General features: G+C 36.0%; 1 pseudogene; it reads left to right on the top strand.

Moving 5' to 3' along the window:
* The first annotated feature begins 3021 nt into the window (after positions 1-3021).
* Positions 3022-8194, top strand: LOC148195097 (uncharacterized; annotated as a pseudogene).
* The last annotated feature ends 4077 nt before the right edge of the window (positions 8195-12271 follow it).

A 12271-nucleotide genomic window follows, 5' to 3' on the forward strand; every position in this document is an offset into this window, starting at 1 on the left:
CTAAAATACAATTCTCATAAAATATTATTATTATTATTTTCCATATGAAATAAAATTAATATTTTAAAGAAACAAAATTTTATTCTCTTTAAATTTCACCGACAAATCGTTCTTATATTTTATAATATCTAAATATTACAAGATAAATTTAAAAAAATTTATATAATATAAAAATAAAAATAAAATTGTAAATCTTATCTTAAAATATAAAGGTAATATATGGTAGGTTATGGGAGGTTTATAAATGAAAAAAGCACAGAAAAGGGCGGGAGGCTGAAGAAGAAAACCTTGAATATCCGTAACGTTGCATTTCTAATGGGAGGTTATCTTAAAATGTAAATATTATATTAAAATATAATGGTACTAGGAGGTTATGAGAGGTTTTAAAAAAGAAAAAGAGGCGCGTGGATGAAGAAGCAAACGTCGTATATCCGCAGAATACGACGTAACCTTTGTCTTTTGTCAAACTCTTTGTCTTCTGGTTGACAATTAGTACGTCAAAGCCTAGTAAAATTCGACGTAACCATTGTATATTTTAAGCTTCGAAGTTGAGAAGTTAAAAACTACTAAATTGTGAAAGACGTTCCAAGAATTTTATCCAGACATGGCTTCTTCATCATCATCATCTAGAAGAAAAGAGAAGGTTGCCCAGGTTACAAGAAACGCAAACCCATCTGGATGGATAAGTGATGATGAGATCCAAGGAAAGTTTTTATTCTGGAGAGTTATAAAATATGTCGTCCCTCACAAGTATCTGGACTTGCAATTGTTCAAGAAAGAAGGGTTCCTTTTTCAAGAATGGATTGCATATCAAGGGCTTACTGATTTTGTCCAGATGAAAGGAGATTGCTATCCAGATTTGGTAGAGGTTTTCTACACAAACCTAAGGGTTGTAAATGGGGTCATGCACTCAAGGGTCAAAGGTGTTAACATTACTATTGACGATAATGTTTGGTCACATATTGTTGGACTGAAAGTTGAAGGTTTGGATTCTCATATTCGTGATTCTGAGTCAAACAGATGGCTAACAAAGAGATCTATATATGTAAACTGCTTAGGATATCCATGAAGGTACACGGTGGATAAGCAGTACCTACATGATGGCTTAAATAAGGAGGAGAAACTGATTGCTTATGTCCTGACTTGGCTACTGCTGCCTGGAAGATTTGTCGAGGACAAAATGTAAACAGAAGATGTATTTCTGTTGAATGCTATCAAGACTAGAATCCCAACCAACTGGGTTGTGGAACTAAAAGACCGTATGATCGCTGCAGGTCATAAATATGCACACAAATTGCCATATGGAGTATTTATCAGCCAGGTACTGATACTCCAAGGAGTAGATGTATCTCAAGAAGTCAGACTTGTGTGCAACAAGTCACAAAAAATTGGTATACTAAGTCTGTTTTCTATTGGGCTGGAAAGGACTGTGAATGGATGGTTCTTCAAAGATGAGCTAATTGTTCGAAGTACACCTACTCCTGCTGCAGATCATACTGCCTTCATTCCATAAACTGATTTTGAGAAATATGTTGTTGATCAATTTAGGAAGAAGTCTGAAAGGGATGAGAGAGTTGAAGATACTCTTTTTAGATGGGAGAAGAAGGGAAACAAGAATGACATTGGCTTTGAAACTGAAGATTCTGATGATGAGTCAACTGATGAAGATTGAATGGAATCTTCTTCATAAGAATAGGGACTACTTTTCTATGTGGATTTTTTTTTAAAATTTTGTAATCATGGCATTAAGTCACCTCTGGTTTTATGTACTGCTTCGGTTTTATTTTGAAATGAAATGAAGATTTATTTTAGTAAACGATATGTAAATTGTGAATGTTAATTGCATTATTATGTGGACTAACCCTCAATCTAGTTGAAAAGAGAAGATTATGTTGTTATTATATTGATCAAAAACTGATCATTGGTTTAAAAGTGCAAATTTCAGTACATTGCTAACTTGAATCAATTAAGGAAGAAGTAAAAAGAAAAAATTTCATGTCTGATTTTAAAGAAAAAAGAATAAAACGTCGAAGCCCCACTGAATTCGACGTTCTATTAAGCACACAATTAATGCTCCCAAGTACTTCAATTCCCTTCACGTCCCAGCTCGGCAGCCTATGACGTTCAATGGGAGGGCAGAAAAGAAAAAAGATCCGAAAGTATGGTACTTTTAGGCGGAAGAACAAACTTGTGACTTCCAATACTACGTCCAAGCCCCTTCAAATTTGACGTAACCTTTGCAATTTTTAAGAAAAAATTAATAAAAAAGGCGCGCTGTTTTAAGAGAAAACGTCAAATGGTTTGGGACTTCGACGTTGTTTTTAAACATAACGTCAAAGTTTTGTTGTATATGACGTGAAAGTTTTTTATTGAAAGTAAAAACAAAACACAGTCTCACCGTTTGTTCGCGGTTCCATTTCTGCTTGAACTTTCTTCTTGGTGGACGACTGCGATAAAGAAAGAAGGTTATTTTTAAGTCGTTTATGTCTTTGTAATGTCATTTTGTTCTCATTCCCAAGGTTGACCGATTGTTTTTCGTTTATCTTTAGGCTGTTTTTCATACGGGGTCAACGAACTTCGTTATCTTCTCCAGTGACACCATTTGAAGTATGTTTTTTTTTTCCTTAAAATACTCTTACGTATGATGTATGTGCTCGTGCTTGTGTTGTGTTTGTCAATTCTGGACGTATGATATTTATATGTATAACGATATTATGATAGTTTTTTTTCCTTCAATGTATGATATTTGTGTTCGTTCGTTGTCAGCGAACTTCGTCATCTTCTCCAATGGCACCATTTCAAGTTTGTTTGTTTTTCCTTCAATATCTCTTACGTATGATATATGTGTTCGTGTTTGTCGATTCTGGACGTATGATATATGTATAACGATAGATATTTGTGTTCGTGTATGTATACTATGATACTTTATTTTTTTCCTTCAATGTATGATAGGTATTTATTTTTGTTTCTCTACGTAAGTTAGTTTTCTTTCCGTGGATTCTTTTCGTTTGGTGTAGTAGTATGGATCGAAGCTGGATTCATCAGCTTCGTATTAGTGAAGAGTATGAGCAAGGGGTTTCTGAGTTCATACAATATGTTAAAGACCACACAAAACCAGTGAATGGGGCATATTTTTGCTCTTGTGTTCGTTGTCTGAATCAAGTATATGAAGACTTGGACAACATCCGTGATCATCTGTTCATCTATGGAATAATGAGAAGTTATACAATTTGGACTTGGCATGGGGAAGTATTATATAAGCCAACAACTTTAAGAGGTTCGGATTACGTCGACGAATGGATGAGTGATCATTTAGACGAAATGGTACGTGACGTTGACGATGAAAATTTTGGAAGAGCTCATTTATACAATAGTCTTAAGAACAATTCAGAGCAAGAGTTGTATCCAGGATGCATCAATTTTACAAGGTTATCGGCTACTTTGAAATTGTTTTGTTTGAAACCAAGAAACGGATGGACTAATAAAAGTTTCACGGAATTATTGGAGTTACTGAAGGAGATGCTACCAGAAAATAACATGTCACCTATCTGTAATTACGATGCCAAGAAAATTATATGTCCAATGGGTTTGGAATACCAAAAGATACATGCATGTCCCAATGACTGTGTATTGTATAGAGACCAATATGCTTCAATGAAGGTGTGTCCGACGTGTGGTTCGTCACGATTTAAGAAGGAACTTGATGGAAATAACGATGAACACAATGAAGGTCCATCGGCTAAGGTCATGTGGTATTTACCTATAGTACCTAGGTTGAAACGATTGTTTTCTGTTAAAGAAGATGCGAAGAATCTTATGTGGCACGTTGATGGAAGAAAATGTGATAATCTTCTTCGACACCCAGCTGATTCCCCATAATGGAAGAACATTGATGGCACATTTCCTGAATTTAGTGCAGAGCCAAGAAACTTAAGACTTGCACTTGCTACCGATGGTATGAATCCTTATGGCAACTTAAGTAGCAAACATAGTTCATGGCCAGTTATTTTGATGATTTACAATCTATCTCCTATGTTGTGCATGAAGAGAAAATACATGATGTTGGCTATGATGATATCAGGTCCTAGACAACTTGGAAATGACATTGATGTTTATCTAAAATCGTTAATTGATGATTTAAAAATGTTGTGGGAAGAGGGCGTCGAGGTCTTCGATTCATATTTAGAAGAAAACTTTCGTTTGAGTGCAACATTGTTTTGCACCATAAATGATTTCCCAGCATATGGGAACTTGAGTGGTTACAGTGTTAAAGGTCATTTTGCATGTCCGATTTGTGAAGAAAATACTAGATATCTTCAACTGAAGCATGGGCAGAAAACTGTGTACACAAGACACCGAAGATTCCTTCCTCGAAATCACCCTTACCGTAGATTGAAAAAAGCCTTTAATGGAAGTCTTGAGGATGATGTAGTGTGCAGACCACGTAATGGGGAAGAAGTATACGACCAGGTGAAGAACATTGATGTTGTCTTCGGAAAACATAAAAAGAAGACCGTTGAGAAAAACATTTGGAAAAAGCGATCAATATTCTTCAATCTTCCATATTGGTGTAAACTTGATGTGCGACATTGCATAGACGTGATACATGTTGAAAAAAATGTATGTGATAGTGTTGTTGGGACTTTACTAAACGTTAAAGGAAAGACAAAAGATGGAGTGAAAGCACGACAAGACTTGGTTGACATAGGAATCCGTTCTGAGTTACATCCGCAATCCATAGGAAGACGCACCTATCTTCCTCCAGCTTGTCACACTCTTTCAAAAAAGGAAAAACAAATTTTTTGTCAATGTTTACATAGTGTGAAGGTTCCACAAGGTTATTCGTCGAATATTTGTAGCCTTGTTTCTATGAAAGATTTGAAGTTGGTTGGTTTAAAGTTTCACGATTGTCATGTCTTAATGCAACAACTTTTACAAGTAGCTATTCGAGCCATATTACGTGCCTCTGTTAGAGGTATTTTCAATGTCATTTGCAAGAAAGTTGTTGATCCTCGACAGTTAGATGATTTGCAAAATGAGGCCATCAGACTATTGTGCCAATTGGAAATGTATTTCCCACCCTCATTTTTTGATATCATGGTTCATTTGATTGTCCATCTAGTGAGAGAGATTCGAATATGTGGGCCGGTTTTCTTGAGGTGGATGTACCCGGTTGAAAGATGCATGAAGATCTTAAAGGGATATGTTAAGAATCAATTGAGACCGGAAGCTTCGATTATAGAGCGCTACATTGCAGAGGAAGCCATTGAATTCTGCTTAAAGTATATGCCAAGTTGTGACCCAATAGGACTTCCAAAGAAAAGACATGAAAACATACGTGAAGGAAAGGGAGTTCGAGGAGTAAGGATTGAAAGTGTTAGTGGAAAAGAATTTAATCAAGCACATTTGTACATTTTAAACAACACAGAGGATGTTATTCCTTACATTTCACAACACATTGATGAAATTAAGTCAGCACATCCACGTATGAGTGAAAAGTGGACACTTAATGAACATAACAAATCCTTTTTACCTTGGTTTAAGAAAAAGATTTATGCGACTCCGAATGTTTCTGAAAATCTATTAAGAGTAGCTCGTGGACCTAACACTGATGTGATCACTTTCGGCGGCTATTACATAAACAATTACTTGTTCTATTCAAAGGAGGAAGACGATAAAAATAGAGTTCAAAATAGTAGTTACTCTACAAGCTGAGGCTGTACACTTTTCCAATTCCAAGGATAAGAATCCAATTACAGCATCAATCAGTTATTTTGGAATAATACAAGAAATTTGGGAAATTGATTGTCACTTTTAGAGTTCCAATTTTCAAGTGTAAATGGGTTGACAGTAATTCTGGTGTGGTGACAAAAGACCTCAGATTCACTTTGGTGGATCTTAACAAAATGAGTTACACGGATGAACCATTTATTATGGCTAGTCAAGCAAGACAAATATTCTATGTCACTGACCCAGTGAATCATAAATGGTCAGTGGTATTGGAAGGCAGAGCCATGCACACAACTGATGATGAAGACTCTCTATATATACTTGAGACAAGCTCCTTCTCATCAAGAACCATTGAAAATAAGGTCGATGATGTACCCGATGAAATACATGCAACTCGATGTGATCACAACGAAGGCATATGGGATAAATAGGTGTCTTAGCATTGTTTTAATTACTTGTACAATTTATTTATTTTGTCTGTTCTAAGTATAATGCACTAACACTTTGTAAATAGGTATGACGAGCTCTAGATCAGGTCCGACGGGAGGAGAGGGTAGATCTGTGACTCGGATGCCTGATGTCACCTCCCGTCGGGTTAATGAGAAACTTGTGACGGTGGAGTTTGATGCCCGAACATTTGTGCCTATTAGGGCACATGCAACATCGTTCAAAAGTTACTTGGGCATGATGGCAAAAGCACATGTCCCTATTGTTGCTACCTGTTGGGATGATGTCCCACAGGTTGACAAAAATCTACTATGCCAGGATATTTTGGTATGTTTAAGATGTTTTACTTCCATCATTGACTTATTTTTGTTGATCATGCTTTAACATTAATTTTGTTTTTAACAGGAAAATTGGAATATCCCTAATGATGAGAGGATAAGGAAGAAGATTTTATCCCACATTGCAGTTCGGTGGAGGGACTTCAAGACGAGAATGACACGTGAATACGTCTTTGGCTCTAAACAGAACGACACTCCTTGTACAAAATATAAAATAACTAAGGAGGAGTGGGTGCAGTTTAAAGAATCTAGACTTACTCCTGAGTGGCAGGTATGTTTTTTAATATTTTGCTCTAGTCACACAAGATGTTAATTTGTGATTTATGCTTAATGATTTTCATTTTTTCATAGATGAAAAGGATAGCCGCCCAGCAGAGGTAGAAGCTTAATGATACACCACACGTACTGTCACGTGGTGGTTATGCTTTATTAGACAAATAGATGAGAAAATGTCGCGTTGAGGAGTTAGGTCTTGAGTCACCTAATCTAGCACCTCCACTAGCCAGACATGAATTGTGGAAGGCTGCACGGACAAAGTCCAATGGCCAGTTTACATCCCAGTCTGCTCAAGAGATATCCCAGAGAATTGTAAGTGGAAACTTTTAACTGATTACCATAGTTCATAAAAAATTATGTAACAAACTTTTTAATGTGTCTAGCTTCATTATGATATGCATTATGACTTGGTTGACCAACAGAGTCAAGGCACATTTATGGCACAAGGTAGGGAGGACCTCCTAGTAGCAGCCACCAGTCGGCTAGACCGTCCAGGTCATGTGCGTTGTGTTGGAGGAGCTATTGGATTGAGGGACTACTTTGGCCCTAAGCCAAGAAGCACAGAAGCCGTGACTCAGAAAATGGTTAGTAGCATCAGGCAACAGGTGCAAGTTGAATTAGAGGAAAGCATGGGTGAGCGCTTCAGAATGCTCGAAGAAAAACTTGCGATGATCACCCAACAACAACAACAACAACAACAAGAAGAGCAACAACAACAGTCACAACAGGAAGACGCCCCTACAGATGATCCTACTGCACCTCGTGTGAGCACCAAAGGCTCATGCTCTACTGCAGATCGTACTGATAACAACATTCAGTATGAGTTTTTGGTTGATGAGGATCCTCCGCGCGTAGTGGCCATGGGACGACAGATTGCAGGAGGCCAGACCATTCATGGTGCTCCTTTATTGCCCACTCACGCGCGGGTAATGATTGATGATCCAAGAGACCCCCAAGCTCGAGTGTCGTTGCCTACATCTGAAATCCAATTCGTGGGGGAGGCCTTAGGCACATTTATTGCTTGGCCTAAGGCTATGATCATGCCATATTTTGGCCCACCAGCGGTATTATATTCTTCTTTTTATGATCTAAATCTTCAAGTTATAATTAAACGATTCCTAACTTTTGTAAATGTGAGTTGCAGGTTTACCGTCCTGAGAAATAACCAATTGCTCAACCTGTGAACGAGACTCGTGAGGAAGCAGAAGACCATGATGCTATATCCATATTGACCTCCAGATTAAATAAGTTGAGAAAAGGACCGGTAGAGATGTTGTGGGAGTTAAGAACATTTGGCCTCGGGTGCCATGTTCCATTGTATATTAATTTCGATGATGCTTATGAGATCATTGGTGGAGAAAAAAATGCTCAACATTTCATGCATACAACTATGGTTCATGTAAGTTTTTTATTTGTTATTTTCCAATTTGTATATTAGTATTATTACATTTTAATAAATATACTTAACTTTATTCTTACAGGTACATGGACACCATCGCAGTTGAATCAGGTCGAGCGCCAATTTATAGCTTTCTTGAACCTCAGACCATTCAACCATCTGGAAACACATTACATTTTAGAAAATCATATATTCAAACATGGATGACTGAGTCTAACAGAGAGATATATATCGCGCCATACATTGATGTGTATGTGTTTCCCAATATTGTCACTTTTATCAAATTTTAATCAATAAACTAACTCACTAGTTGTTGGTACATGACAGGGACCATTGGCAACTCATGGTGATCATTCCAAAAAAAGCACAAGTTGTATGGTTTTGTTCTCTTCATAGGAAGATTAAAGTGGAGTTGAAGTCCTTGATACAAACGTAAGTATTACATTCATTCGTATCAATTCATTATGATATTAATATATTAACTTATGTTTCTAATGTTTCAAATGTTTCAAATTTGTTTAGAGTTGTGACTAGGACCAAAGGACAACAACTTGAAATTATATATCCTAAGGTTGAAATTCGTTGATCTTTAACCTTTAATTTTCGTAGTCAAATTTAAACCATTACATTTGACTAAGTTCTTTCACATTTTTAGTGTAATAAGCAGAATGATTCTTGGACATGTGACTACTACATCATGTCATGGATGAAGGCAATCATCCGAGCAGAAATCAGAGCGGAATGGACTGAGGTAAAAATTTACATTTAAAAATCTTACAAATATTAATAAACTTTTGACATTAAAATGAATATAATAGTAAAGTTTCCTTGATTATACAGCGGTTCAACACTACCTCTTCATTGTCCACTTCAGTAATAACGACGATAAGAGAGGATTGGGCACGATATTTGAATAAACATTTTAAATAGCTATAGCTTTAGGTTTTTCCTTTCATGATAGTAGCATTTGCTTACTTGTGCAGCTTTTAAATTGTTAATAGATTATTGTGAATAGATGAATGGAAAACTGGGTTCTTTAAAGTTTTGATGATAGGATTAGCGTCTTTTAGTTTTACTACTTAATTGGAATTGATGAATTGATGATAGCATGGTTTAAATTAATTAATTCTGTGAATATATATGAATTGGAAAACTGGTTTCTGTATTTCAGGTTTGGTTGAATGAGCTAAACCGATACAAATCCAAAAAAAAAAACACTGAAGGTAACGTCGAAGTATACACCATTTGACGTTCAAACATCGACAATAACGTCTCATATAGACAACTTCGACGTTAACCTTACGTCCATCCCCTTATACTTGACGTCAAATATTCCTTTAAATATAAATATTTATTCAAATATTACTAAAAAATTGACGTCGTCTTTGATCTTCGACGTGAACATTACGTCCATTATCCTCCGCATTGACGTTAAGTTTACGTCACTTCCCTCTTACATAAGACGACAAATCTTACTATAAATATAAATATTTATTCAAATATTGAACGTCAATCTCTTTACTAACTGACGTAACCTGACGTCGTTGCACAATGTCGACGTTAGGTGATGGACAAATTTATGATCACCAAAATATGATGTCACAAACTTGTTGAACAATCGGCAAGTATGACCGAATCGTTTCAAGTAATAAACTCGGTAAGACCAAGTATCGTTCTCCCAAAGGACTCACGGCCTAGTTTAGTTGTGTAGTTCGTTGATTAGCTAAGACTTAAGAACGAAATATTTGGAGTTTAATATGCAAGACAGAAAATAAACATGTATGCATGAGGTTTTGATCAATGGCAAAAGCAAAAGACAAGAACTTTCAATGAAATATATATATGAATATGTTGTTGGGGGTCAATTTCATCTTATCCACTCTCATATATTTTAGGAATTCAACATTCAAGTCATCATTGTTAATGCCACTCTCTAAATTACCTTTCAAGAAGGCTTCTCCCAAATTACGAGTTCATACAATTCCTAGCATTCCTAATAATTAGTTTTTTTAGCACAGGAGCTTAAGGCAACCAATATACTATTGGGAGAAATTCCCCGGATCTTGACTTCCCCGTACGTTCCCGTATCGACAAAATCAATAATCATGCATTGAATGAGTTAAACAAAGCAAGCATTAAGCAAAGAGGAAAAACCCTAACTAATGATGAAAGAAAGCATAAATCTTAGATTAAGATGCAAGCACAAATTCCATATATGAGAGCTTCAAAAGATTACATTGATTCCCCAACAAACATACAAGGTTTAGTTCACCATATTCATGGTGAACCTAGATGAATAATAATGAAAGAATAGAAAAACCCGAGAAAGAGAAGAGGAGAGTGGTCACCATCTCCCAATCTACCCCAAGGGGTGGTAGAGAGAGTGTTTGCTTCGTTTCTGCCAAAGATACAAACCCTAGGACGTCCTAAAGCTTATATACTATTCTAAAATTACAAAAAATCTAGGTCCAAGCCCATAAGTGTGCCGCTCAGCGGTAAGTGCGTGAGTAGTTTCTTCCCTTCAGCGGCCATTTTGCCCCTCAGCGGTCCTCCCGTGAGCTCCTGAGTGCCGCTCAGCGGTAAACTGCCGCTGAGCGGTACTTGCGGCTTCTCCTTTTGCACTTTTTGATGTCTTTTCTGATTCCATCTCTCTCCTTCTTCACTTCTTTCACTAAATTCACCTTAAAACCTGCACAAAAACACTGAAATCAAGCATAAACCTGTCCAGCTCTCTTATTTCTGAAAATATGGATAAAAGTATGATTTCAAGCTAGTTTCTAAGTATAAAGGTTGCTTTTAGTGTCAATTTTAAGCATGAAAATAACAGTTTTTCAACTGTTATCACAACCCCAAACTTAAAACTTTGCTTGTCCTCAAGCAAACAAGATGTAACTCAATCTTCTACCAATTCATATGATGGTTCACTTCATTCAAAAATCCTCTTTTCAAGATAAGTAACAACTTCAATCAAACTTATGACCAAGAGTTAAATCAAGATGTGCACATGCTTTGGGGTTCACAAAGTCATTTAAATTCCAACAAATGCTATTTTTCATGAATGATTAATCAATTAAGCATGGATGTTCATGTGCTTATGGAATATTTCCTCACTAGGTAAAGTGTTTCACTCAACACACAAGTGTATAAGAGGTAAAGTGTTTCACTCATTCACTCCACTATCACAATGTTACATGAATCAACTTTACCTTTCATCTTACCACAATCAAAAACATTCACAAGCATGCATCATCACAAGGACTTTTCAATGGCTTATAATGTGGCTGGGCTAACAAGAAAATTGGTTTTTCTGGATCACAAAATCCTTGAGTTAAGAGAATCATAACAACAATTATTCTTATTCATTCCCGACTTTCTTTTGCATTGAGCTTTGCTTTTTCTTTTCTTTTCTTTTTCTTTGCATATTCATATTCCTCATTCTTAGCTCTTAGCTCAATGCTTTTCCTTTTTCATGCTTTCCCAACAACCCCAAACTTGAACATTTAACAATACCACACAAGATTCTCTACTTAACTCAAGGTAAAGCTTTTCAACAAGGGTTTTCAATTTATGTTCAAGGCTAAGGGTTCAAAGGATAGAACACAAAGTTTTCTCTTTTAGTGGGCTAACTTTATGAATTTGGCCAATAAAAAGGGTTCCAACAAACGACCTTAATCATATGATGCAAAACAAGCAATTGATTCAATCATAGAAAACCTGGGCAAAGTCATTCATGCTTTCAAAGGTCACAATTCTAGTATTTTGGTTGTGAAACTTTACTTTAGGGTTTGATATCGTTGGTAGTATAACTAAAGAGTAAGGATTTATTGTAATGATTCTCTAATCCTTTTCTTTTCTAAGAATGATAAATACTTTATTGAAACAAAAGACAAATTTGAAATATTTATTAATTAAAGTGGAATACATTAATTAAAGATGTCAATTAAGAATATTGATACAAGCTTAATGATAGCAAATTGGTTAACTAAAGGTTTATCACCCAAGACATTCATTGTACATTCATTGGTCATGTTGAAAGAATGAACTTAATGGATAAGTCATTGTTAATAATGTAGTTTGGTGT

The sequence above is a fragment of the Vigna umbellata genome, chromosome 7, assembly GCF_029865625.1.
Source record: "Vigna umbellata cultivar VRB3 chromosome 7, Vumbellata_1.0, whole genome shotgun sequence".
Classification (NCBI taxonomy): domain Eukaryota; kingdom Viridiplantae; phylum Streptophyta; class Magnoliopsida; order Fabales; family Fabaceae; genus Vigna; species Vigna umbellata.